This window comes from Oryctolagus cuniculus, chromosome 8, assembly GCF_051225735.1.
Source record: "Oryctolagus cuniculus isolate XC-2025 breed Fujian yellow rabbit chromosome 8, ASM5122573v1, whole genome shotgun sequence".
In the NCBI taxonomy this organism is placed as follows: Eukaryota; Metazoa; Chordata; class Mammalia; order Lagomorpha; family Leporidae; genus Oryctolagus; species Oryctolagus cuniculus.
In genome coordinates, this window is record NC_142874.1 from 80563310 (window position 1) to 80588439 (window position 25130).

At 39.3% G+C, this 25130-nt stretch overlaps 1 protein-coding gene across 10 annotated transcripts in view; it reads right to left on the bottom strand.

Moving 5' to 3' along the window:
* LOC127483154 (uncharacterized) overlaps nt 1-25130 on the bottom strand; it is a 193741-nt gene that overhangs the window by 131206 nt on the left and 37405 nt on the right. The window lies entirely within an intron of this gene.

The window sequence follows — 25130 nt, forward strand, 5'->3', positions numbered from 1 at the left end:
TTTTGGGCGTGTGTGTGTGTGTGTGTATGTATGTATGTTCGTGTGTGCTTTGTATTGTTTTGTTTAGGTCTGAAACAGGAAGAAATAAACAAGAATAGTGTTCTTCCCTTCCTCCTTCACAATCCTACTTACTACCTTTGGCTCAAAACCTTTCCATATTCAACGTCTATAGAACATTGTAATTTGTGAAGAAGAGAGAAGAAATTGGTAAGGAGAAACAGGAAGTCATATTGGAAGAGCTAGTGACTGAGTTTTCTGGAGGGTTCACAGACGCTCAGCAAGAAGAGAACAGAGTGCAGGCCATCATGTTTCTCCTGTTCCTTTACTGTTTCCTTTAAATATTACTACCTTTAGGTTCTTCAAAACCCACTCATTGATTTGGTATCTGTTCAAAAACCCCCGTCCATGCTGTGATCAGAAACCACAAGTTTAATTTCCATTGACTTATTTTTAAAGTTACTTAATTTTATATAATGAATGAAAACACTTTCTCTCAAATCAATACTATAAATTGAAACTTGATATTTCAAATGTGTTATTTTTCTATTTTCAAAAGCTCATAAAATATGAAGATTAGGAAACAATTCCAAAATATCAGTAAATTATGCTCTGTATGTCTGTTTGAAACATTTTTAAGCCACTAATAAATTTAGGAGTTTAGATTTATATATCATTTACTTAGGTACATAAAGTATAATTGATCTCATTTTAGAAATTCATTCTATTTTGGTGTTTTCCTAGACCTGAAGACAAAGTTAGTTTTTTGTGATTTATTTATTTTACTTGAAAGTCAGACTTAGAAAGATGAGAAAGAGAGAGAGAGAGAATCTTCCATCTACTGGTTCACTCCCCAAATGCCTGCAATGGCTAGTGCTTGCCAGGCCAAAGCCAGGAGTCAGGAGCTTCATGCAGGTCTCCTACGTGGTGCAGAGACACAAGCACTTGGGCCCTCTTCTGCTGCTTTCCCACAGCATTAGCAAGGAGCTGGATTGAAAGTTGAGCTGCCAGTACTCAAACTGGCACCCATATGGGATGCAGGCATTACAGACAGTGGATTAACCCACTGCACCACAAAGCCAACCTGACGTAAAGTTCTTCATCTAAACACACATTTTTATGCCTACTCTTTAATTTGATAAATTCTTCACCAAGATTATGAAGTACTGATGGATGCTGTAACGTTTTCTGTCTCTCCTCCTCTCTCTTAACACTTTCAAATAAATCTTTAAAAAACAGAAAAGAAGCTTATTACCATAAGTGACCCCTCAATATCTCAGTCTCTCAACCTCAAGCCAAAACCCTGAGTCAAAATGATTTATCCAACCTGTGGGATTTTTTGTTGTTGTTGTTATAATGGTTAATTTTGTTGTTTCAACTTGACTAGATTAAGAGTAGACAGTTGATCTAATTGTAGTAGCTATGAAGTGAGTCTGCTGGGAAATCTTTGAGTCATTTAAGGTTGTGCCCTTGAAGTATGGTCCTTGCATAAAAGTGTTGATTATTTCAATTTGAAGTGCCACCTATTTGTCCCTCTGCTTCCTGGCTCACCATGTGATTGTCACTCCACACCTGCCAGCTTCCACAGATTCTGGTCTATTGGGCCACTTGATCTTGACTTGTAACCTCTGCATTGTAAGCAGAAATAAATCTTTTCATTTCCAAGATATTCCTCTTGGGTATTTTTTAAAAGTACCAAAATCAGACTAATACAGTGTTATTAACAATAGAAAACAGACCAAGTCAACACCTTTGTGTAATTCCCTTTCCTTTATTCACAGGTGAGACCTGTAGCTTACTTCTAACCAACACAATATGGCAAAGATGATGGAAAGGCACTATAGCATCTCTCCTTACTTGATTGATGAAGTATGAGGCTATGTTGAAAAAGCTCAAATGCCAAAGAGCTATAGCTGGCCTCAAAGATCAGGGGAAAGACTCAACTCTAGGAGCCAAAGGCAGCTGCCAACCCAACAATAAGTCATGGCCCGAATCCAATAATCTGGGTAAGCTTAAAAATAGACTCCTTGAGGGGCCAGCACTGTGGTGTAGTGGGTTAACGCCCTGGCCTGAAGTGCTGGCATCCCATGTGGGCACCGGTTCAAGACCCGGCTGCTCCTCTTCCAGTCCAGCTCTCTGCTGTGGCCTGGGAAAGCAGTGGAAGATGGACCAAGTCCTTGGGCCCCTGCACCTGTGTGGGAGGCCAGGGAAAGCTCCTGGCTCCTGGCTTCGGATCAGCGCAGCTCCGGCCGTTGTGGCCAATTGGGGAGTGAACCAGCGGATGGAAGATTCTCTCTCTCTCTCTCTCTCTCTCTCTCTCTCTCTCTCTCTCTGCCTCTCCTCTCTGTGTAACTCTTTCAAATAAATAAGTACAATCTTAAAATCTTAAAAAAAAATAGACTCCTTGATAGTTAAACCTCAACTGTCACACATTCATACTGGCACCTCTACAATTTCAGTTTCTCCATGAAGAGATTGAATCTCAATCCCAAACTCTAATTCTGAGAAGTTAGCTCCAGAGACTTGCTACATCTTCATTGATTTTACTTAAATTTCTAGTATTGTTCTTTGTAAAACAAATGTCTCTTTTGCAAGAAATATGTATTCTAATTAGTCCAAATAATTTTTGAAGGATCATTAAAAATGTGAATATTCTACTTTGAATTACTCTATTTGGATCTTGTTTTAACTTTTAATCCTGTTTATTTTTGAGATACAAGTAGGCTGTCATTTTCTCTATAAAATCTCACTCCTCATATATCTAAACTTTCTGGAGTCCTTGTTTATATTATATGTTTATCTTGAAAAACAGTTCTCAATATGTTATTTGTAGGTTATTTTTATTCTAAAGAAAATGATGAATTTAAGGCAAGGAGTTTGAAATGAAGATGTGAAGACCTCTTTGAAGAAAATGTTGTATTCTCAGCTTACAGAATATCATCCTATCAAGCTAATTTTTTCTAAGCAATATTGCTAGAAAAATTTGAAAAATAACTTAGATGAAGGGAGTTGTGATTACTGAAAGTAATAATACTTTTTTTTTTTTTACTTAAGGAGAATATTGGGACCAGTGTTGTGGCATAGCAGGTTAAGCTGCTGCCTGTGGCAGTGGCATTGAATATCAGAGTGTCTGTTGGAGTCCTAGATGTACCACTTCTAATCCAGCTCATTGCTAATGTGCCTCAGAAAGCGGTGGAAGATGGCCCAGGTATTTGGGTGCCTACAACCCAGGTAAGAGACCCTGATGGATCTCCAGGCTTCTGGTTTGGCCCTGGGCCAGCCCTGATTGTTGCAGGCATTTGGGAAGTGAACCTGTTGATTCTCTCTTTTTCTCTCTCTCTCTATTGTTCTATCTCTGTCACTCTGCCTTTCAAAGAAATTAAGAGATGTTTTCAGGCCGGCGCTGTGGCTCACTTGGTTAATCCTCTGCCTTGCAGCGCCGGCATCCCATTTGGGCGTCGGGTTCTAGTCCCGGTTGCTCTTCTTCCAGTCCAGCTTTCTGCTGTGGCCAGGGAGGGCAGTTGAGGATGGCCCAAGTGCTTGGGCCTCTGCACCCACATGGAGACTGGGAGGAAGCACCCGGCTGCTGGCTTCGGATCGGCGCAGCGCCAGCTGTAGTGGCCATTTGAGGAGTGAACCAATGGAAGGAAGACCTTTCTCTCTGTCTCTCTCTCTCTCTCACTATCTATAACTCTACCTGTCAAATAAAAAAAAAAAGAGATGTTTTCCTAAATGGTTCATATCCTAAGATGGAGTCTAAACAAAATAAATTTTATTATAGATATGGACAGTACTATACTCACCAGAGAAATTGGGTACTTTTTAGCTCCATGAATAGCTTTATTCATAAATTTATAATCTAGAGATGGCAAAGAATAAATCACATTAAGATGTGTATTTTTAACAGCATTAACATCCACCAAATACAAGGAATGGTGCAGACACTTGCCTAGTGGTTAAGATGCCAGTTAGACTGCTCAAATTTCAAACTGGTATGCTTGGGTTTGATTCTCAGCTCCTGCCTCCAGCTTCCTGCAATATGGTCTCTAGGAGACAGCTGAGAGCTCAAGTAGCAGAGTTCCTGACACCTATGCGGGAGACCTGGATTGAGTTCTTGGCTCCTGGCTTCAACCTGGCCCAATCATGGCCATTGTGGGCCTTTGAGTAATGAACCAACAGATGGGAGCTCTCACTCTCTGTCTCTCTCTCTCCCTCCCTCTCTCCCTCTCTCCCTCTCTCTGTATCTTTTCTCTCTGCCTTTCAAATTAATAAAAATTTTTAAAAATTCAGAGAGGTGCCAGCACTGTGGCACAGTAGTTTAAGCTGCAGCTTGAGATGCAGCCTACCATATTGGAGTGCCTATTCCTGTCCTAGATGCTCTGCTTCTATTCAGCTTCTTGCAAACGTGCCTGGGAAGGATGGATTCCTGGCCCCTGGTTTCAGTCTGGCCAGACTTAGCTGTTTATAGCCATTTGGGGGACTGAATCAGTGGCAGGAAGATCTCTCTCTCTCTCTATTAAATAAATAGTGTTTTAAAGAATTAAGAGGATTGTATTTCTTTGACATGATAGTGTCAACAGAGTATCTGTGCCTATGCTATCAATCCATTGGCTAATAAGCAAAGAAACTGCTGAGGGCATTTTAACATATTAGAGTTTAACTTCCAGTTGTATATAATGATCAGTGATATTTTCACTGCTTTGGGCAGTACAACTTCAGAGCACAAACATTTTGACCTCCAACTTCCATCTCTCCATAGTGTGTGTGAGAAGACTGCAGCAACATGTCAGCAGTCGGTGTCTCTTTTCTCTTCCTACTTTCTGGATGGCAACTTTAATCAAGTAGTTTCTCCTCCTCCTTTTGTATGCTCTCTGTTCAGTAATATTTGACTTCTGATTATCTCAGCCCTCCTACTGATTCCATTAAAGAGTAAGCCAGGAGCAGACTCTCTCTGACTCAAGTTTTTGGTTTCTCCTTTGTTTTTCCTGGCAGATACAGTTCCCTTATTATATGTAACACCTACGGTAATTGCTGTTGCTTCAAAAAAAAAATCTGTAAGCTCTTTCTTGAATGTTATTAAGACACGTAGAAGGAAAAGAGCTCACAAAATAGAGATATTACTTTTATTTACATTCCAGTATTCTGTGAGGGGGAAAAAGCAGAAAGCCTTTCACCCTTGTGCCTCATTAATTCTGACAACACCTCAAGAGGCAAGGAAGTGATGAGAACCATTATTCTTGTTACGGTGGAGAAAACACTGAAAAACCCAGAAAGGTTATATATCTTGTTGAAGGTGACACACAGTTATTGGGAGCCTGGAGTTTTCTGACTCTGGCAGTTCAACCTTTCTCAACTCTTCTAATGGGTTTGTGATGTCGGCATTACTTTTAATTGCCACAGGCAGTTAATTCTGTGACCAAAAATATGGGCTATCCAAACCCCCCCCAAAATCACAGACAACCTTAGAGAAACCTCTGGATGTCCAAACTTACCAATATCAAGTTTTGTACTTCCAAGCAAACATTCAACCATGAACTATGAAAGACATCTTGATATAACGGAATGGGAACTACTAAGGACTGGATTACTCAGAATTTATGTCCTCTTTCTGGTGCACTATAATTCAAAGGCTAGAAACCTGAAAGCTACATTTCCTCAGACTGCTTGGTTAGGGTTCCGAGTGTAGATGAGGTAGTGACAATAAGCAGTACTTAGATAAATTTTGAAAAACACTGATGAGAAGGAGGCAAACTCTAGGTTGCATAGTTTGTTGTTGCTAATAAATAGGGTGATGGAGCTATTTAGTGCTTTTTGCAGCAAAATTTAACATCCCTGATGTGGAGAGGTAGTTGGGCTGGGTTTGGCAGTCCAGTTCTGCCCTAAAGTGTCTGGTGCAAGGCATTGAATCCTAGCAGCAGCCATAGTTGTTACTTTCTGAACCATGGACTCATTCATATAAATGCTTCTGTTTCCTGCTGATGAGACTTAAATGATACAGCTGTGAAGAGTACAGATGTAAGAATGGCCAGTTTTGTGACACAGCAGGATAAGCCATCACTTGCAACTCTGGCATCCCATATCAGAGAGCTGGTTTGAGTCCCAGCTATACTGCTTGTGATTCAGCTTATGTTACCTGTGTGAAAGACCATATGAAGCTCCTGGCTCCTGGCTTCAGCCTGCCTCAGCCTGGGCTATTGCAATCATTTGGGGAGTGAATCAGAAAATGGAATATCTCTCTCTTTCCCTTTCTGTTGGTCCTTCTGCCTTGTAAGCAAATAAATAAATCTTTAAAAAGAATGGCCAAGGATTAGAATACATCTGTATTCTACTGCTTTTATCCACTTTTTAGCATTATCAAGTTAACTTCCCTGGTAAGGAGGAGTGTGAGGCTTAGATTCCTGCTCTGTAAAATATGTATAATAATACTTAGTTTAAAGGATTATCATGAGCATTATAATTAATATAAATTGAAGCATGAAGCACAGTCCCTCAGATCAGATGCCCACTCCATCTAGACCAAAAGCTCCATGAGGGCAGAAACAATGTCTACTTTGCTTACCACTCTAAATTTGGTAAGAGCTCATTAAACATCTGTTCAGTGAATGAACAATCTCATCAGATATGGAGAGAGGACAGAGGCCATATGCAAATATGGCTGTCTGGAATCTGCCCACTTTGTAGGCGAAACTCATAAAGGTAAAGCCATCAGGAATCATGAGAGGATTCCCTCCTTCTCTGTGCCTCATTCTTTTCTCTGTGCAGACTGGACTCCTGGACTCCCCAGGAGATGGGGCAGAATTTGGTTTCCAACAGCTTCTCAGTTACGTGCTATCCCTCCAATCACATGGATACCAAGTCCCGCTTTAGCCCTCACTTCCAAACTCCCAGATAAGAAGCTTGAACTTGCCTTGCTGGGATCTAGATCCTGCCACACTGAACTGTAAAGTCCCACAAGAGCAGCAGCCATACATGTTTGATCTGTTAGACCATGTACGTAGCAGATATTCAACAAATTTTATTGTATGAAGGAATGATCCAACCAACAGTAGTCATGGAAGTAGGGCATGTACAAACACAGCTACTGGGAGTCAACCCTGGTGGACTGAGTCTGGAATACAGTGAAGACTGGACTTGCACTCCAAAATGTGCTGATTATATCTACTTCATAACTTGGTTCCTATTTCCTCCTCATTTCCAAGTACTCTTTCTCTTACTCCCCACACTCACCTAGAGTAGCACACTGTCTGCTGCCTTATAAAAATGAATATCTTCTTATAACCAAGGTTTCCAGTGTCTCTTTGGCTTGTGAGGCACTTCCACTGGCCATTTAATGTGGTAGCATATTCTCATCTTTTAACAGTAAGTTCAAATATCATCAGCTCATCTAATCATACTACTGTAAATGGCCCTCCCCCACCTACATTGCCTCTTGCCATGCTATTTATTTCCTTTGAGAGTAGCACTTAACCATAATCTAACAATATCCTGTGCATAAATTTGCATTTGTTGTTTCTTCTGACTAGTTCATAAGGTAAAGATGATAACAATCTCAGTTGTCTTGGTCACAGCTCTCACTCCAGTGTCCAAAACAGTACACATTTGTTTAATCAACTTGAGATGACACCAAGTCTTCCCATGACATCTCACGCTGAAATAATCACATTAGGGAGGAGGAAAAACTTGAGAATAAAATACGAAAACCTGAATTCAGAGTTCTTCCATTTAATAGCCAAGAATTTTCCATTAAAGCTAGTAACTTCCTGTTTCCTCATTATAAAATGGCAAAAGGATACTTATGCTAACTAAATTTTCCATGGAATTATTTCAGTATCCAGCAAAATATTACAAGAACTCATTTTGTGATTAGAAAATAGAATACTAGTGTTTCTTAAAGTAGATATATGAATAGCATAGTAAGATTATTTGCTTACTCACAACTAATAATAATCATTACTGTTTCCCTAAATTGACCCCCAAACCTATCTCAAGTTAATAGGACTGTATGTTATCCAATATCCATAAGAAGAATACTTAAATATTTTTCCAAAAATTTTTTAAAAAGTCATAGCACTGAAAAATAATGAGACTGCCTAACAATTGCTGCAAAAATTATTTCCAAAGGAGCTATCAAGAGCTCAATATACTGGGGGCCAGTGTTGTGGCATGGTGAGCAAACGTGCCACCTGCAAAACCAGCATGCCAAATGGGCACTAGTTTGTATATCAGCTGCTGCACTTCCAATTCAGCTTCCTGCTAATGGCTTGGGAAAGCAATGGAAAATACCCCAAGTGTTTAGGCCCTTGCCACCCATGTGTGAGACCCAGGTGAAGACATTGGCTCCTGGTTTTGATCTGGCTCAGCCTTGGCCTTTGCAGCCATTTGTGGAATAAACCAACAGAGGGACGATCCATCTCTCCCTCTCTCTTTCTAACCCTGACTTTCAAATAAATAAATATTTTCTTTTTAAAAAAGTTCAATGTATTGTAGCACATTTACTTTTGCTATTTCTTGTTTCCCTAATGTTCTTTCCTTCCATTTTTTTGCTCAGATTCACCACCTGCATGAAGCTTTTATAATTCCCATTTGGAAATAATCATTTGTTTCTTTGAGTTGCTTCAGCACTTTATATTGTACTTCCCATGGACATATGTCCTTTACTCACAACTGTGTGAAGTTTGGAGAATCTGAAGAGGGAGAAAAGGGAGAATTAAAGATCACCATTAAGAGAGGTGACAAATTTGTGCCTCAGGACTTAGGGAAAGCAAGGGTAACAGAGACAGAGGTTGTTCTTGCTGTCATTGTTATTGGGTTGTTTTTTCCAGCAAGAGGGAGAAGCGGGAGCAAAATAGAAGAAAGGGAAGTGATATTAAACACAAAAAGGAATGGAGCACAAAAACAAAAGTAAAGCAATTACTATTGGTTCTGAAAACAAAAAAGAAGTATATCCATTATAATTTCTGGCAACTTGGAAGGAAATACCCCACCTCCCAAAATCATGAAAATACAGCAAGTATTTTTTATTTGCCAAGCACTGTGCTGTTTTATACTATTACCTCATTTAATCTCATAAAACTCCTATTTTACAGATTAGAAAACTGATGCCTGTAGAGACTAAGTAATTTGACCAAGGTTTTATAGCCAGTAAGTGTAAGGCACCCGCAAAACACACCAAACACCAGAGTAAGTGAAGGGGTTTATTGGGGGAAACCTGACAGACTGGAGGGAAGGGACAAGGAGGGAAAAAGAGAGAGAAGGAGAAGTTTAAGATAGAGATATCAAGAGACAGAGAGAGACAGACAGATCAAGAGATGGAGAGAAAGAGAGCCATGTGTTCAGGAACAGGTCCTTTTAAAACTTTGCTGTGGGCGGGGCAGGGAAGTAGGAGCAGTGACTCCCACTAGGATGAAGGTAGAGCTGACACCAGTGGTTGGGCCATGGGGCCACCTGGCTTCCAGCAATGGCTAGAGCCTAGGATGGAGTCAGGTGTAGATCGTGCCATAGATAAGACTGCGCCATTTTACTAACAGTAAGTAATGTACTGACTTCTAAGAACATGCTCTTAACTACTATGCTATAATGCCTCTTTGTAATAAGATTTGCCTAGAAAGCACAATTTCCATAATTAATTTACAAATTTAACTAAAATATTATATTTCCTGTTCAATTATTTTCTATATATTTAACATAAATCTATATTTTGTGCATATATGCAAAAAAAAAAAGATTTCTGTGTAATGTACTCTTCCTAATCCTAGTTAGCCTGGATGGATAGGTTTCCAGCAGTGGGGACACTGATAAGTAAAATCTCCTGGATTCTTTGTGACATCATTTTGTATGCATATTTTTTAAAGATTTATTTGTTTATTTAAAAGCAGAGTTACAGAGAGAGAGAAAAATCTTCCATCCACTGGTTTACTCTCCAAATGGCCACAGAGGCCAGGGCTGAGCTCTGCCATCAATCACTAACCAGGAACTTCATCCAGGTGTCCTAAGGATTTGGGCCACCTTCTGCTGCTTTCTCAGGTGCATTGATAGGGAGCTGGATCTGAAGCCAGGCAGCCAGGTCACAAACTGGCACCAAAATGGGATGCCAACATTGCAGGCTGTGGCTTAACCAGCTATGCCACAACACTGGCCACATTACTTGCATATTTTAACTCTTCTACTAGACATCCTACTCCTTATGGATAGATTTTACAAGCAGGCAGCCCAGGTTTATGTGAACTTGCAATAGCTGTGTAATCACTCTACACCTTAGATTCTTTATATGTAAATGAGGATTATATCTGTGAACTAATAAGAAAACTAAATTTCTCTCTCCTTAACCCTTCACTTTGCTTTTGGAAAACATCCAATAAACATTATCCTTGAAGGTTTTATTAGTCTCTCATATGGGTGACCAGGGTCTAAGCACTTATGTCATCATTGGCTACCTTCCCAGGTGTTGGCAGGGAGCTGAACTGGAAGCAGAGTAGCCAGGACTTCAACAGGCACTCTGATATAGGATGCTAGCACAGAAAGCAATGGGGTAATTCACTGCAGCACAATGCAGTCCCTCATTTTTTCAGAAAAATTAATGTGAAATTTATTGAAAATGTGTATGGAAGTGTGGCTAACATAATTACAAAGAAGAAATAGAGAAAGGTTATAGGGTAGATGTCAAAGGAAGCCTGTACAAGGAAAGATAGTCAACATTTCAGGTTAACACAGACAGATATCTATTTACAATTTCAGATATCTATTTATAGTTTTAGCATCCATTGTAGATAGAACTTGTATTACACACTATAGAAGGTAGGAGAGTAGGGGCCGGTGTTGTGGCATAGTGGGTAAGGCCACCGGCTGCAGTGCTGGCATCCCATCTGGGCACTGGTTTAAGCCCCAGGAAGCTTTACTTCCTATCTAGCTCTCTGCTATGGCCTGGGAGAGCAGTAAAAGATGGCCCAAGTCCTTGGCGCCTGCACCCATATGGGAAAACCTGGAGGAAGCTCCAGGCTCCTGGCTTTGGATTGGCGCAGCTCTGGTCATTGTGGCCCACTGGGGAGTGAACCAACAGATGAAAGATTCCCTCTCTCTCTCTCTCTCTCTCTGCCTCTCTGCCTCTCTGTAGCTCTGCCTTTCAAATAAATAAATCTTTAAAAAAAAAGGAGGTAGGAGAATGAATGAAACAGATACCTTTTCTTAGAGAATCTTATCTTATGGTTATTATTAATGAGCATAATTAAATAATGAATCAAGGGAAAATGGCAACTCATCTAAATAGCTGTTTTCCATGACCATCATCATAACAACTAACACACTTTGTCTGCTTGAACTGCAATAAAAAAAAAATACCATAGCTGAGTGGCTTCAGTAGACGAATTTATTCACCACAGTTCTGGAGGCTGGGAAGTCCAAGATCAATGTTCTAGCAATGTAGGTTTAATTCTAAGTCCTCTTTTGTCTTTTAGATGTCCATGTGCTCATATGAGCTGATCATGTACACACCAGGAGAGTGCAGGACACCAAGCCCTCTGGTGCCTCTTATTAAGCCACTAATTTCATCATGAGAGCCCCATCCTCATGACCTCATCTAACCCAAATTATCTCCCAAAGGCTCCATCTCCAAATACTGTCACACTATGGATTAGGGGAACACAAACATTGAGCCCATAATGCAGACTATGTGCAGAACTATATGTGTCTTAACTCGTTGAATCCTCATAGTGATCCAAGGAAGTAGATTCAATTATAATTTTTATTTCTCTTTCAGTGATAAATAAACCGGTGTCTGGGAGTTGAAGCTTCTAGCATAACGTTCATGAAAAAAGTAAATAATCATTTGAATGTTTTCATAAAGTGTCTCTGATTAGTTCTTTGGTTAGGTGGATGGGTGGATGATGCAGCACCGTGAGCATCATAAAAGACTGCATTTGAATGGATCAAAAAGCACTATTTTTTTCTGAAATTATCCTTCTACTTATCCAATACATAAAGCATTCCAATAATCAAAATGAACATAAAATTGCTGAGCAAGAGTCCCAATTCTTAATTTTAATTTGCCACACAAAGAAATATTATTTAGTATTCATTAAGGATCAATATAGAGTTAAAAGATATCCTGGGGATTGGCACTGTGGTGCATTGGATTAAGCTGTCTCCTGTGATGTCGGCATCACACATGGGTACCACTTCAAGTCCCACCTGCTCCACTTCCAATCCAGCTCCCTGCAGATGCACCTGGTAGAGCAGCGAAATATGGCCCATGTGTTTGGGCCCCTGCCACCCACGTGGGAGATCCAGATGGAGTTCCACACTCTTGGCTTTGACCTGGCCCAGCATTGGCTATTGTGGCCCTCTGGGGAGCAAACCAGCAGATGGAAGATCGCTCTCTCTGTATTTCTACCTTTCAAATAAATAAATAAATCTTTTTAAAAATTGTGAGGCTAATTAGATTTTGGAATTGGATAATTTTCTTGTTGGAGTTCTTTGTGTTTGTTTAAGACTGTTTGCAGGAAGAATACAAAGAAAATGATTAAACCATTAATGCACTCTAATAATTCTAAGCACATCTTGCCATAACTCATGTATCTAATCAACACAGGAGGACACCCTAGGCTTTATCCCCTGCTTCTTTGTGAGAATATTTATGTTCTGACTGTTTTCCTTTCAATTTTGCCATTCCTATTTGTATCCTGGAGTACAGATGCATTCCTAATTGACAGAGGCATAGTCAAGCATTGAAATAAGGAAGAAAATCCAGACCTGAGGTCCAATGTGCTCATCCCTTGAAGAAACAGTGTATGTTTTTGTGTGGGAGAACTGATGTTTCAATTACAGCATTACTCAGACTTCAATCTCTTTTCAACAAGAGACAGAAAATCAATGATCAGATGTTGTAACTTTCCATTTCAGAGGTGCAACCTGTATTTTTATTACCAGTGTGCCCAAAGTCTTAATACCTAAAGGGTGACAAATTGTCTGCATTGATAGAACTACGAGTCTACCTAATTTATAAATGTATATAACAGGTAGGTCCTGGTGTCCTAAAACTGCTTTCTAAGCCATCTGTCAAATATAAAAGCAAATAGAAAGTTTTATCCTTGTGGAACCTCTTCCTTTCATTATAATCTCTGTTATTTAAATAGAACTTTAGGCAGCTCAGTGTTTGTTAATTGTTCCTGAAATATGACCAGCTTTTGCTCATATTTCTCATATCATCATGATGAGAGAAAACAAACAGCCTATGACAGGCTGTTTGCAAACATACAGGACACAGTCTTCCTCCAGAAGGGAGTGTTGGTCCTTTTCTAACAGGCTGTCATGAAGATTCATCATTTAGATTTCCTGTGTTGAACTATATTCTTGCTAGGTTTTCTCCAAAAACTGTCACAAGAAAGTTAGAAGCAGGAGGTGTGAAAGGGGGTTGTAGAGAATTCTGTTATCATAAACGAAGACCATGTGTGGGCCAGGGGATGGTTCCTAAATCAGGCTGCCAGTTGGCAGAATGGGAGCTAATCTTCAGTGAAACCACCTAAAGGGCTATGTTTGAGAGTTTACTAACAGGCATTTTATAGAATTTTGATATACTTGTCATCTTATGCTCAAAGGAAGTAGAGGTAGAAATATAATGAATTAGTTTTGCCAAGATACTATTTTAGATTTTATATGATAGAATTGGTAAAATTAAAATATATTAATGAGAAGTCTTGATTATGCAATGCTGAGTTCTTTGCTATCTATCTCACTACAGCACATTTTTCTAATTTATTTATTCCAAAAGAGTTTCTACACAATAAGTATTCATTTCAACCACGATGGGGATGACTCCATGGTTTATGTATGATGTAATCATCCCAGGTTCCTTTCCAAAGTACTAATTTGACTCACAAAATTCTTTTATTTCAAGCAGCTTTCATAGAATAAAGGTTTGTTTCTTGACTTTCACTTTTAGCAACTAATACTAAATGTATTAGAATTAAAATGTATTAGAAATGTGATGAGATGTTTTAACCTCCTTTGTGGTTTTTTTGTTTGTTTGTTTTGGTGTGTGTGTGTGTGTGTGTGTGTGTGTGTGAAGGTCTTACTTCATTCAACCAAAAATAGTAACATGGTAAAGAAGTATATAAAATATTGGCCAAGGCAAAAGAGCTATATTTTGTTGTACAAAATAAAAAACTTAAGCAATATTTTAGATAATACATAGTGCTTTTTAATATTTAATCATTGTTTTAAAAATCATCCAGTTGAATGGCTTAATTATTTAAATTAAGAAATATGACTGTCCATAAAATGGACAGAATGTCTTTAGTAGACATCATGTTAGCTCATGTTCTTTTTTTTTTTTTAGTAAATATAAATTTCCAAAGTACAGTTAATGGATTACAATGGCTTCCCCCCCACACATAATTTCCCTCCCACTCGCACCCCTCCCATCTCCCACTCTCTCTCCCATTCTGTTCACATCAAGATTCATTTTCAATTATCTTTATATACAGAAGATCAATTTAGTATATATTAAATAAAGATTTCATCAGTTTGCACCCACATAGAAACACAAAGTGTAAAATACTGTTTCAGTACTAGTTATAGCATTACTTCACATTGGACAACATACTAAGAACAGATCCCACATGAGAAGTAAGTACACAGTGACTCCTGTTGTTGACTTAACAATTTGACACTCTTGTTTATGGCGTCAGTAATCTCCCTAAGCTCTAGTCATGAGTTTCCAAGGCTATGGAAGCCTCTTGAGTTCGCTGACTTCGATCTTATTCAGACAAGGTCATAGTCAAAGTGGAAGTTCTCTCCTCTCTTCAGAGAAAGGTACCTCCTTCTTTGATGGCCCCATTCTTTCCAGTGGGATCTCACTCGCAGAGATCTTTCATTTAGGTCTTCTTCTTCTTTTTTTTTTCCAGGGTGTCTTGGCTTTCCATACCTAAAATACTCTCCTGGGCTCTTCAGCCATATCCAAATGCCTTAAGGGCTGATTCTGAGGCCAGAGTGGTTAGCTCATGTTCTTTACCAAATTATTCCTACCAAGACCATGAGCTAAGGGAAATTTGGATTACTAACATGAGCATCATAAAGAATAGGGGGTGGAAATGGCAGAAAAAGAAATTCTGACTCTCAATATTTCATGACTTACAATTTCAGATATGAGAAGACTCTTCAATAATACCATTTAAGTTACCACTGACTGTGTTAGTGTTCAGAGTCATTCACCATCAAAATACAGTTCTTCTCCTAAGACTAGTATTCTATTTCAGAATGTAATTTGAGTCAGGATGTAATAACACACAAGGCAAGAAAATAAATCATGAGGAAACACAGACAAACACACACACACTCTCCTATTTACAACACATTGGGATGATTCCATAAGTAAAAAGAGCAGTGTCATTCCTTGAAATAAGGCCCATGACAGTCAATACATTTTATTTCAGTCAGTAGCTCATAAATCTTCATGCAACTCATTCCTTCAATACTAAAGTGAAGTAAAAAATACATAGCTCCATTTTGTAGCACAGTGTTGCAAGCATATCCAAAAAGAATTTCTGGACCAGGAATTTCTAATAATATCCAGATAATCACTACTAATGAGGTGATTATTCAGTGCCATTATAATGAGAACTGCTGTAATTTGGATTTTATGCTTACCATTTCTCAAAATCATGAAAATTTTTAATATATGTATATTTTTCCAAAGGCTTTAGAAAAGACCATTTTTTCCATAAAAAAAACTAAAGCATAAAGAATTCTATCAAAATTCAAAATGAATAGAAGTAAATTAGAATTTCTTTTAAGGCTTTGATTCTATAACAATATCTAACAGTAGTAATTCAGATACTCTTCCGAGTTCTGGTTCATTTAACAATTTATTCTAAGAAACTATATTTTTAGCCAAAATTCTACCACTTTTTAAGTTTTTTTAAAGGAATTGGATGAAACAGAGATTCTCTGTAACATTGTGCTTTTAGAAGTACTACTCCCTTTAAAGAACAACACTGGGGGAAAAACTGCAGCTGCAAATTTGGTCTGGCAGAGATATCCTTCCGTGCCCAGGAAACTCCTCATTAAGATTATGCCAGTTTGGGGACTAACTGTGGCTCTGCAGGGGTGACAGGCACAGAGCATTTCCCTGGGGGCAGGTACGCCATGACATGACACTTCACTGTGGGCTCTGCTGCAGTGCAGGATGGGGGTGGGGAAAGTCGGGCTGCCCCAGTGTTCAGAAGCAGCATCCTGTCTCTGAGCAGTGACCTTGCTTCCTTCAAGCTAAGGCTTTCTATTTCCCTTTTAAAGGGCAACACTGAGGAAAAAAATACTGCCATAGTTGGCAGCTGGTAGCTATGAGAAAACAATATTTTGCTGTTTGGTTGGAGTTATTTAGGTCACTTCTAAATCCTAGGATGCAAGCCAACCTTTTGGGAATAGTGTGGTTTGGTGTGTGTGTGGGGGGGGGGGGGGGTTGTGTTTTGCTTTTTTAAAGCAGGTATCATATCGTAGGAACAATGCAAGGGAGGCAAATAATTTTTCTTTACCTTATTGGGGTTTCCTGACCAGGTCTTAGAATTACATTGACAAGAGAGATTAATAAGAGAAAAACACAATTTTATTCAGTGGAAATTGGACACTGCGTGGGAAACTTCATAAGGAAACAAAGACCCAATGAAGCTGTTAGAGTCAAATGCTCATATACTGATTTAGACAAAAAGAAGTAAATTAGGAAAATGTGACAAGACAAAGGAGCTCAGGCTAGGGCAGTTAATGGTTGAAAAGTGACTAGAACTGAAACAGTATTTTACACTTTGTGTTTCTGTGTGGGTGCAAACTGATGAAATCCTTACTTAATATATACTGAATTGATCTTCTGTATATAAAGATAATTGAAAATGAATCTTGACGTGAATGGAATGGGAGAGGGAGCGGGAGATGGGAGGGATGTGAGTGGGAGGGAAATTATGGGGGGGAGCCATTGTAATCCATTAACTGTACTTTGGAAATTTATATTTACTAAATAAAAAAAAAAAGAAAAGTGACTAGAAAGGTAAGGGTTGGTTGAACAGGGTTTGTTCAGATTTTTCTCAGCGTCAACTTCTTATCTGGTGATTGGAGTTATTTTTCTCCTGCTATTGACGATGGAACGAGAACATAAGCCACAGCCATTTGAGCTCCTTGTCTAAAAGTAGATAAAACTGCATTTTACCCCTTACCCATGCCTTCTTTCAAGAGATCAGCTCTGCCCCACTTTCTGTATTTCTCTCCACCCCACCCCCTGCATTCTTTTCCAAGTTGGAAAGCCCACCAGAAACCTGAAAAACCTGTGTGAAGAAACTCACCTCTGCCTACTGCCATGCACCACCCCCAACTCCTCTATCCCTCCCCAATCCCTCTCCATGGACCCTTAGCCTGGGTCACTGGAGGACTGTGCTCTCTGCCACTTGTTCGTTCTGTGTGCACACCGGCAGTTGGCCATCTCTGCAAATTTATTTTCTTGATAAATTCATTTTGGCTGTGAGTTCGTCTCCTCTCTTACAATTAAGAGAACATTTTCCATGGCGGGGGCAGGGGGTATCTCCTGCTTTAAGAAAGAAGAAAAGGAGGTCAGAGTGCCCTTCTTACATCCACAAATATTTTTATGAAACTTTAGCTCAAAAAAAAAAGCACCTGTTTTGCCAAAGAGGCACATTTTGGACTGCTATATTCTGCCACCCTGAAACAGCCTCCTGCATTTCATTTCCCCAGATTTTAAAATCAAACAGATGCTAGAAGCAGACATGTATATACAGGAAGACTGATAAAATGATAGCATCAAGTAATATATTCCACTTGGACCATCTCTTTAAATTGGCCTTCAGTTTAAGAAGTAATTAAGATATATATGATTCATTTGGCCTTTTCAGTTTTTTAAAATTCTGAGTACTGTATTTTTTTCAAAAGTAAGAAATCCTATAAAATAGGCTTTAAAGATAAATTTTAAGTTGAAAATAGATGCATATATGTCCAATTACTCAATGATGAGCTGAAATACCTGTGAAAATATAATCAGTAATAGCACATAAATGGCGTATCTTAAAAAGGTTACAGTAAGAAATAATTTTCTGGGGCTGGCATTGTGGCACAGTAGGTTGAGCCTCCAACTTGCAACACTGCATCCGAAGTCAGAGTGCCAGTTTGAGTCCTAGCTGCTCCACTTCCAGTCCAGCTTTTTGCTAATATGCCTAGGAAGGTAGCAGAAGATGGCCCAAGTACTTGGGCCTTGCCACCTATGTGGGGGACCCAGATAGAGATACTGGCTGCTGGCTTCCGCCAGACTCAGATATGGCTGTTGCAACCATTTGGGGAGTGAACCAGTGGATGGAAGATCTGTCTTCTCTGTGAATCTCCTTCTTTCTCTGTAACTCTGCCTTTTACATAAATATATAAGTCATTTTGAAAAAGAAAATAATTTGCTGTCTGGACTCTGAAACATATGCAGTCTTAGGGTTGAAATTTTCAATCTAGAGATTACAGTATGGTATCTACAATTAGCAGTTTTATCATCCTTGTTTTTTTAACCATGCACAAACCATGGAAACCTTTCATATTCATGCTCCGCTGCGTAACAGTGGCACAGAGACAGGCTGCCCTTGCTGACCCTTTCCCAGAGAATATGCCCCCTTCACAGTTCTCTTGTCTAGGCACCGTCCTATCCATCATTCCCAAACATCTAAATGGCTGTATTTCTGTCCTGTAACTTCACCTGCCAGACCACAGCTTCAATTTTTCCAGTGTGGACACCACAAGAATTTAAATGAGAGACAGACTGTGGTTTGTTCACAGAGCAGCCAATACCCTAAAACAAAGCATTAATTGCAACAAGTTCCTTACTGCATCCTGGGTTGCAGCAGGTCTCTGCTAGTGAAATGCATTTAATCCAATAGGCTTTCAGTCCAAGATTGTTTTTAAATGCATACTGCACGTATCACACAAACCACATGCTTTGGCATTCCTGAGTTTCTATAGCAGAAAAACAGATAACTTAGAATGCTATATATGACTGAATATACCATTGTATGGGAAGATACATTTGAATATCTAGAGATTCAAAGGAAAATTAACCTTGTAAAAATGATATAATTTTTTAGGCCGGCGCCGCGGCTCACTAGGCTAATCCTCCGCCTTGCGGCGCTGGCACACCGGGTTCTAGTCCCAGTCGGGGCGCCGGATTCTGTCCTGGTTGCCTCTCTTCCAGGCCAGCTCTCTGCTGTGGCCAGGGAGTGCAGTGGAGGATGGCCCAAGTGCTTGGGCCCTGCATCCCATGGGAGACCAGGAGAAGTACCTGGCTCCTGCCATCGGATCAGCGCGATGCGCTGGCCGCAGCGTGCCGGCCGCGGCGGCCATTGGAGGGTGAACCAAGGGCAAAGGAAGACCTTTCTCTCTGTCTCTCTCTCTCACTCTCCACTCTGCCTGTCAAAAAAAAAAAAAAAAAAAAGATATAATTTTCTCCAAAACTCTTTGGTGAAATCATCCTCAAAGAATAAGCAAGTTTTGTCCTTTGCACATATGTACTGTTGAGATCCAGCTAACATCTTGGGGGAGGAAAGCAATTATGTGATACCTATGGTGAATGCTCTTAGAGGTAACAATTTTAAAGAGGACAAAATTAAATCTGAAAGAAGTGTAGTGACTTCCTTGGTCCAAATCTAGTAACACGATTCACATTCTGTTTCCTGACTTCAGGGCCAAATACTTTAATGCCCTTTCTGCTTTATTTTAGTGCTCTTGCAAACTGTGAGGCAGTAGAAGACTATATATAATTTTCCTTTTTTAAAAATTTTATTTAAAGTTATTTGTTTTTATTCACTTGCAAGGCAGAGTGACAGAGAAAGAGAGAGAGGGAGAGAGAAAGATCCTCACTTACTGGTCCACTTCCCAAATGCCCCCAACAGCTGGGGTTGGTCATTCATTACATGGCTGTCAAATTATTTTATACAGCAAGATGAAAACTTTTACTTAGATAAGTGAGCCCAACACCTTTGTTTTATATATAAAAAGTAAAGGTTAGGGACATTAATTTTTTTATGTGGTTAAGTTTCGAGAGTAGATGTCAGAGTTTCGGTCAATTGCTCTACAGCTATTGAATTAATACAATATTAGTTTGTTTTACTACCATGCATTTTAAAGACAATGTGAATATAGACATCATACAGATGATAGCTTATTCTAATACTTTAGGCATACCAACAGCAAATAAAATACAAAGAAAGATATCTACTCTTTTCTTAATTATATCACACATAGAAAGAAATATTGCTGTTTGTAAATAAAATGAGAATAAAATAAGAGGTTCCTATAATTCTTCATTTAGCTAGATTTAAGATAACTACAATGGAGGATTTCTCCTGCTGCTCTCTGAACTACATCAGGAATGGAGTTGGGTATATCCTTACTGTTGAGGTTCAATGCAGGAGCTTAACTAATGATTACATACACAATCATGTCTTCCTTGTTCAGAAAGAGTGCCATGTGAAAACAGGAGTCTTAAACGACTACCATTATATGCCTTTCTTCTTTAGTTAAGTCAGATTGGATATTTTTATATGAGAGGCAGAAATATAGATGTGTTATAAAATCTTTTGCTGAATTGTTATTATGTAATATCCAAATTTTCAAATCTGTTCTTAGAAATAATTCAAAATATGATGGAACATTTCCAGCATCTAATTTGATGCCTGTAAATTAATTATGCACAATATTGCCACATAATCGCCCATTGTTACGGGACAATGACTAAAGAAACCAAAGGGCCCCTGAGGCTTCTGGAGGAAAGACACAGTTTATTTATGCATGCATGCTTGACTAGACTCCAGTCTCAAGGGTCAAGCCCCAATCCTCTGCGTTTCCCTACTTTTATAGCCTAAATGTAGCAAAGCAGTAACCAGGTAGTTTCTAGGCAGTTTTGGGGCAATATCTGGAAGCACACTGTTATCTGAGACCCTCAGGAACTAACAAATCACAACTGTAAAGTAGGATAGTTTTATGATACAAGACCCAGTAAATTATAACTTAAAGGCAGTTTCAGGAGGCGCACAACTGTCTTATCTTAGGTAGAGGTTAGGTCTTAGGTGTGAGACTGATTATGGCAGTTGGGGAACTGGTCTCAAAGTCAGTACTGGTTTGTTTAGACCCAGCTAGCCCTTTCATAACAAGCTTGAGGGAGTATGTAACATTCCCTGGAACTGGCTCCTTAATGGCAAGGGGGAAGGGTCTATAACACCATCACATATGCACAGCAAGAAATTGGCCATCTCCAAAGCGCCAGCAGCCCCCTTGAGCCTGCCAACATCCCTTCCTCCTCAGAGTTCATCTGTATTCTGACTTGTAACAGCAAAGATTTGTTTGTCTTTTACCTCTTTAGGAATATATGGAATCATGTAGTGTATAAATATATGTATGTGTGTGTGTGTATAGTTATGTCTGGCTCCTGCACTAAGTAATATAATTATAGAATCATCAGTTTTGTTTTTTAAGTAGCTGTAGTTTGTTTTTTTTTCATTGCTGTACCATATTTATTTGCCCTTTCCACTATCGATGGATATTTGCGTTTTCAGTTTAGTACTATTAAAATTATATTGATGTGTATATTCTTGAATATTTATTTTGTACACCTAAGTCCCATTTCTGTTTGTGTAAAACTAGGATTTCTGAGTCATTGAGTAATGTGTGCCAGTTTTCAAAGCATGATCCTACATGGTCACATATTTGCCAAATATTAGGATTATCAGTTTAATTTTGACCAATTTTAATCATTCTATAGGTGTGTGGTTGCATCTCACTATAGTACCAATGTTCTTTCTCTGATTAACAATGAGGTTAATGTCCTTTTTTTTTTTTTTGACAGGCAGAGTGGACAGTGAGAGAGACAGAGAAAAGGGTCTTCCTTTGCCGTTGGTTCACCCTCCAATGGCCACCACGGCCAGCGCGCTGCGATCGGCATACCGCGCAGATCCAATGGCAGGAACGAGGTACTTTTCCTGGTCTCCCATGGGGTGCAGGGCCCAGTACTTGGGCCATCCTCCACTGCACTCCCTGGCCACAGCAGAGAGCTGGCCTGGAAGAGGGGCAACCGGGAAAGAATCCGGCACCCCGACCGGGACTAGAACCCGGTGTGCCGGCGCCACAAGGTGGAGGATTAGCCTAGTGAGCCGCGGCGCCGGCCAATGTCCTTTTTATTTATTTAATCTCCATTAGATTATCATCTTCTGAAATGTCTGTTCAGTTCTCTTATTGTTTTATTGGGCTGTCTTTTGTTTTCAAATTTATTTATTTTTTATTTTTTTATTTTTATTTTTTTGACAGGCTGAGTGGACAGTGAGAGAGAGAGAGAGAGAGAGACAGAGAGAAAGGTCTTCCTTTACCTTTGGTTCACCCTCCAATGGCCGCTCTGGTGGCACACTGTGGCCTGCACTGACCTGAAGCCAGGAGCCAGGTGCTTCTCCTGGTCTCCCATGGGGTGCAGGGCCCAAGCACTTGGGCCATCCTCCACTGCACTCCCTGGCCATAGCAGAGAGCTGGACAGGAAGAAGGGCAACCGGGACAGAATCCAGCACCCCGACCCGGACTAGAACCGGGTGTACCGGCGCCGCAGGCGGAGGATTAGCCTACTGAGCCACGGCACCGACCTTCAAATTTATTTTTAAGGAGTTCCATCACAGGTTCTGATAGAAGTCTCTTGTGACTTGTAAATGTTATAGTCTCCATTTAGTAGTTTGTCTTTTCACCTCCCAATGGGGTCTTTCATATAATATAAGTTTTTTAAAAAATTTATTTAAGTTATACAAGTTTCATGTATTTCATACATATACGTTCAGGAACGTAGTGACACTTTCCTCCCTACCCTTCCTCCTGCATATACTCCAACCCTTCTTTCTCCTCCCTCTCATATTCTCATTCTTAATTTTTACAAAAGATCTATTTTCAGTTTATTCAATGATTTTTACTTAGTAAAAGAGTTCAACAAATAGTATGAAGAAAAAAATATATCACTGTTCATCAATGGAAGAGACGAGGGCTGTAAACAACCATCGAATCTCAAAATGTCTATTTTACTCCAAAACATTACATTTCAGGTACTCTTAAATAGAAGATTTTAATATTTTTGTGGTCTAATTTAACAATAACCTTTATGGTTATTGCTGTTAATGTCCCATTTAAAAAATAACTTTGCCTATCTCAGATTCATGAATGTATTTTTCTTTAAAGGACTGCTGCTTACCATTCAAATTTATCTTTAAAACTGATATTTGAGTATGATATGATTCATTTTGTTACCTATGTATATCTAGTTGACCCTATGCCATTTACTGTAAAATATTCATTTCTCCAATGCTTTGAAGTGTTATCAATATTAAAAATCCTGTGACTATACATATGCGTGTCTGTTTGGGGCACTTGCCTTTCACTTACTTGTCTAATACCAATTCCACACTGTAGTTAAATGAGCTTCATATTAAGTTTAAATCCTTCAAATTTTTGTCATTCATCCAGATTATCTTGGTCATTCTGGAACATTTTTATTTCCACATAAATTTTACTACAGTTGGTCAACTAAAACACACACACACATTCACAAACCATTGGAATTATGAGTCAGAATGTATTTATCGATAAATCAATTCAGGAAGAATTAGCTTCTTTGTAATATGGAGTCTTCCAACCCATGAACACAGAATATCACTCCATTTATTTTGGTCCTCTTAAATTTCTCTCAATAATGTTTGGTAGTTTTCTTGGCATAGGTATTGGACTTTTGGACTTTTCATTTTATATATATATATATATATATATATATATACACACATATATATTCCTAAGAGTGATTTCTTATACCACTCTAAGTAGTCTAACCATTTATTGCTGGTAATTAGAATTCAGTTGATTTCTTTTTAAGTTTTGGACAAATGAAGAAATTATTTATTAAATTCTAATGATTATTTACAGGATTCCTTTGAAATTTGTATGTATATAATCATATTATTCTTCCACATTTGATTTTTTATCTAAAAATACACATCATTCATTCTCTTTTGAGATGATCCTTTGAATTATAACACATCTCCTTTTTAAAAAGTTCTCACAAATATTGATACTTTGATGTCCCAAATAGGAACAGATTCTTTCAGTACCATCAGAGTACAAGGTGTTGCAAGGTAAACATCCTGGCCTTTGAAACCAATCATGTCTTAATTTTGATTTTTTAACTCCTAAATTTACTATTTGTTTTGCTTGAAAATGTGAATAAAGTCCTGTGAGAATTTCTTCATTAATAAACGTTCAAGAAATAAACATCCTATAAGACAATTCCTAATGAGCCCCATCTCCTGGTATCCATGCCTTTCTCTAATAGACTCCCCTGAGTATAGGTTGGACTTAGTGACTCATTTATTTATTTATTTATTTTGACAGGCAGAGTGGACAGTGAGAGAGAGAGACAGAGAGAAAGGTCTTCCTTTGCCCTTGGTTCACCCTACAATGGCCACCGCGGCCGGCGCGCTACAGCCGGCGCACCACGTTGATCCGAAGGCAGGAGCCAGGTGCTTCTCCTGGTCTCCCATGGGGTGCAGGGCCCCAAGTACTTGGGCCATCCTCCACTGCACTCCCAGGCCACAGCAGAGAGCTGGCCTGGAAGAGGGGCAACCGGGACAGAATCCGGCGCCCCGACCGGGACTAGAACCCGGTGTGCCAGCACCGGAGGCAGAGAATTAGCCTAGTGAGCCGCGGCGCTGGCCATAGTGACTCACTTATAACAAAATACACAAAAATAATAGTAGGTTCCTTCCAAGGCATGTTACAAAGAGATTTCAGATCCTTTCTTCATGCCCTCTTGCTCTCTTATTTATTCTGATGGAAGCTGCTGATATATTGTGAGCTGCCCCAAGGAGAGCTCCATATGGCAATGATCTTCTGGAGACCAACAGTCAACAGCCAACGAGGCTCTTAGACTGCAGACCAAAAGCCTATGAAAGGCTGATTCCTGTCAACAACCATATAAGTAAATGGAGTTGGATCTTGTCAAGGCTTCTGATGATATCACAGCCCTGACTGCCCTGTTAATTACAGGCTTATGCCACAGATGCACAAGTCCAGCTGCCCATAGATGAATGACTCAT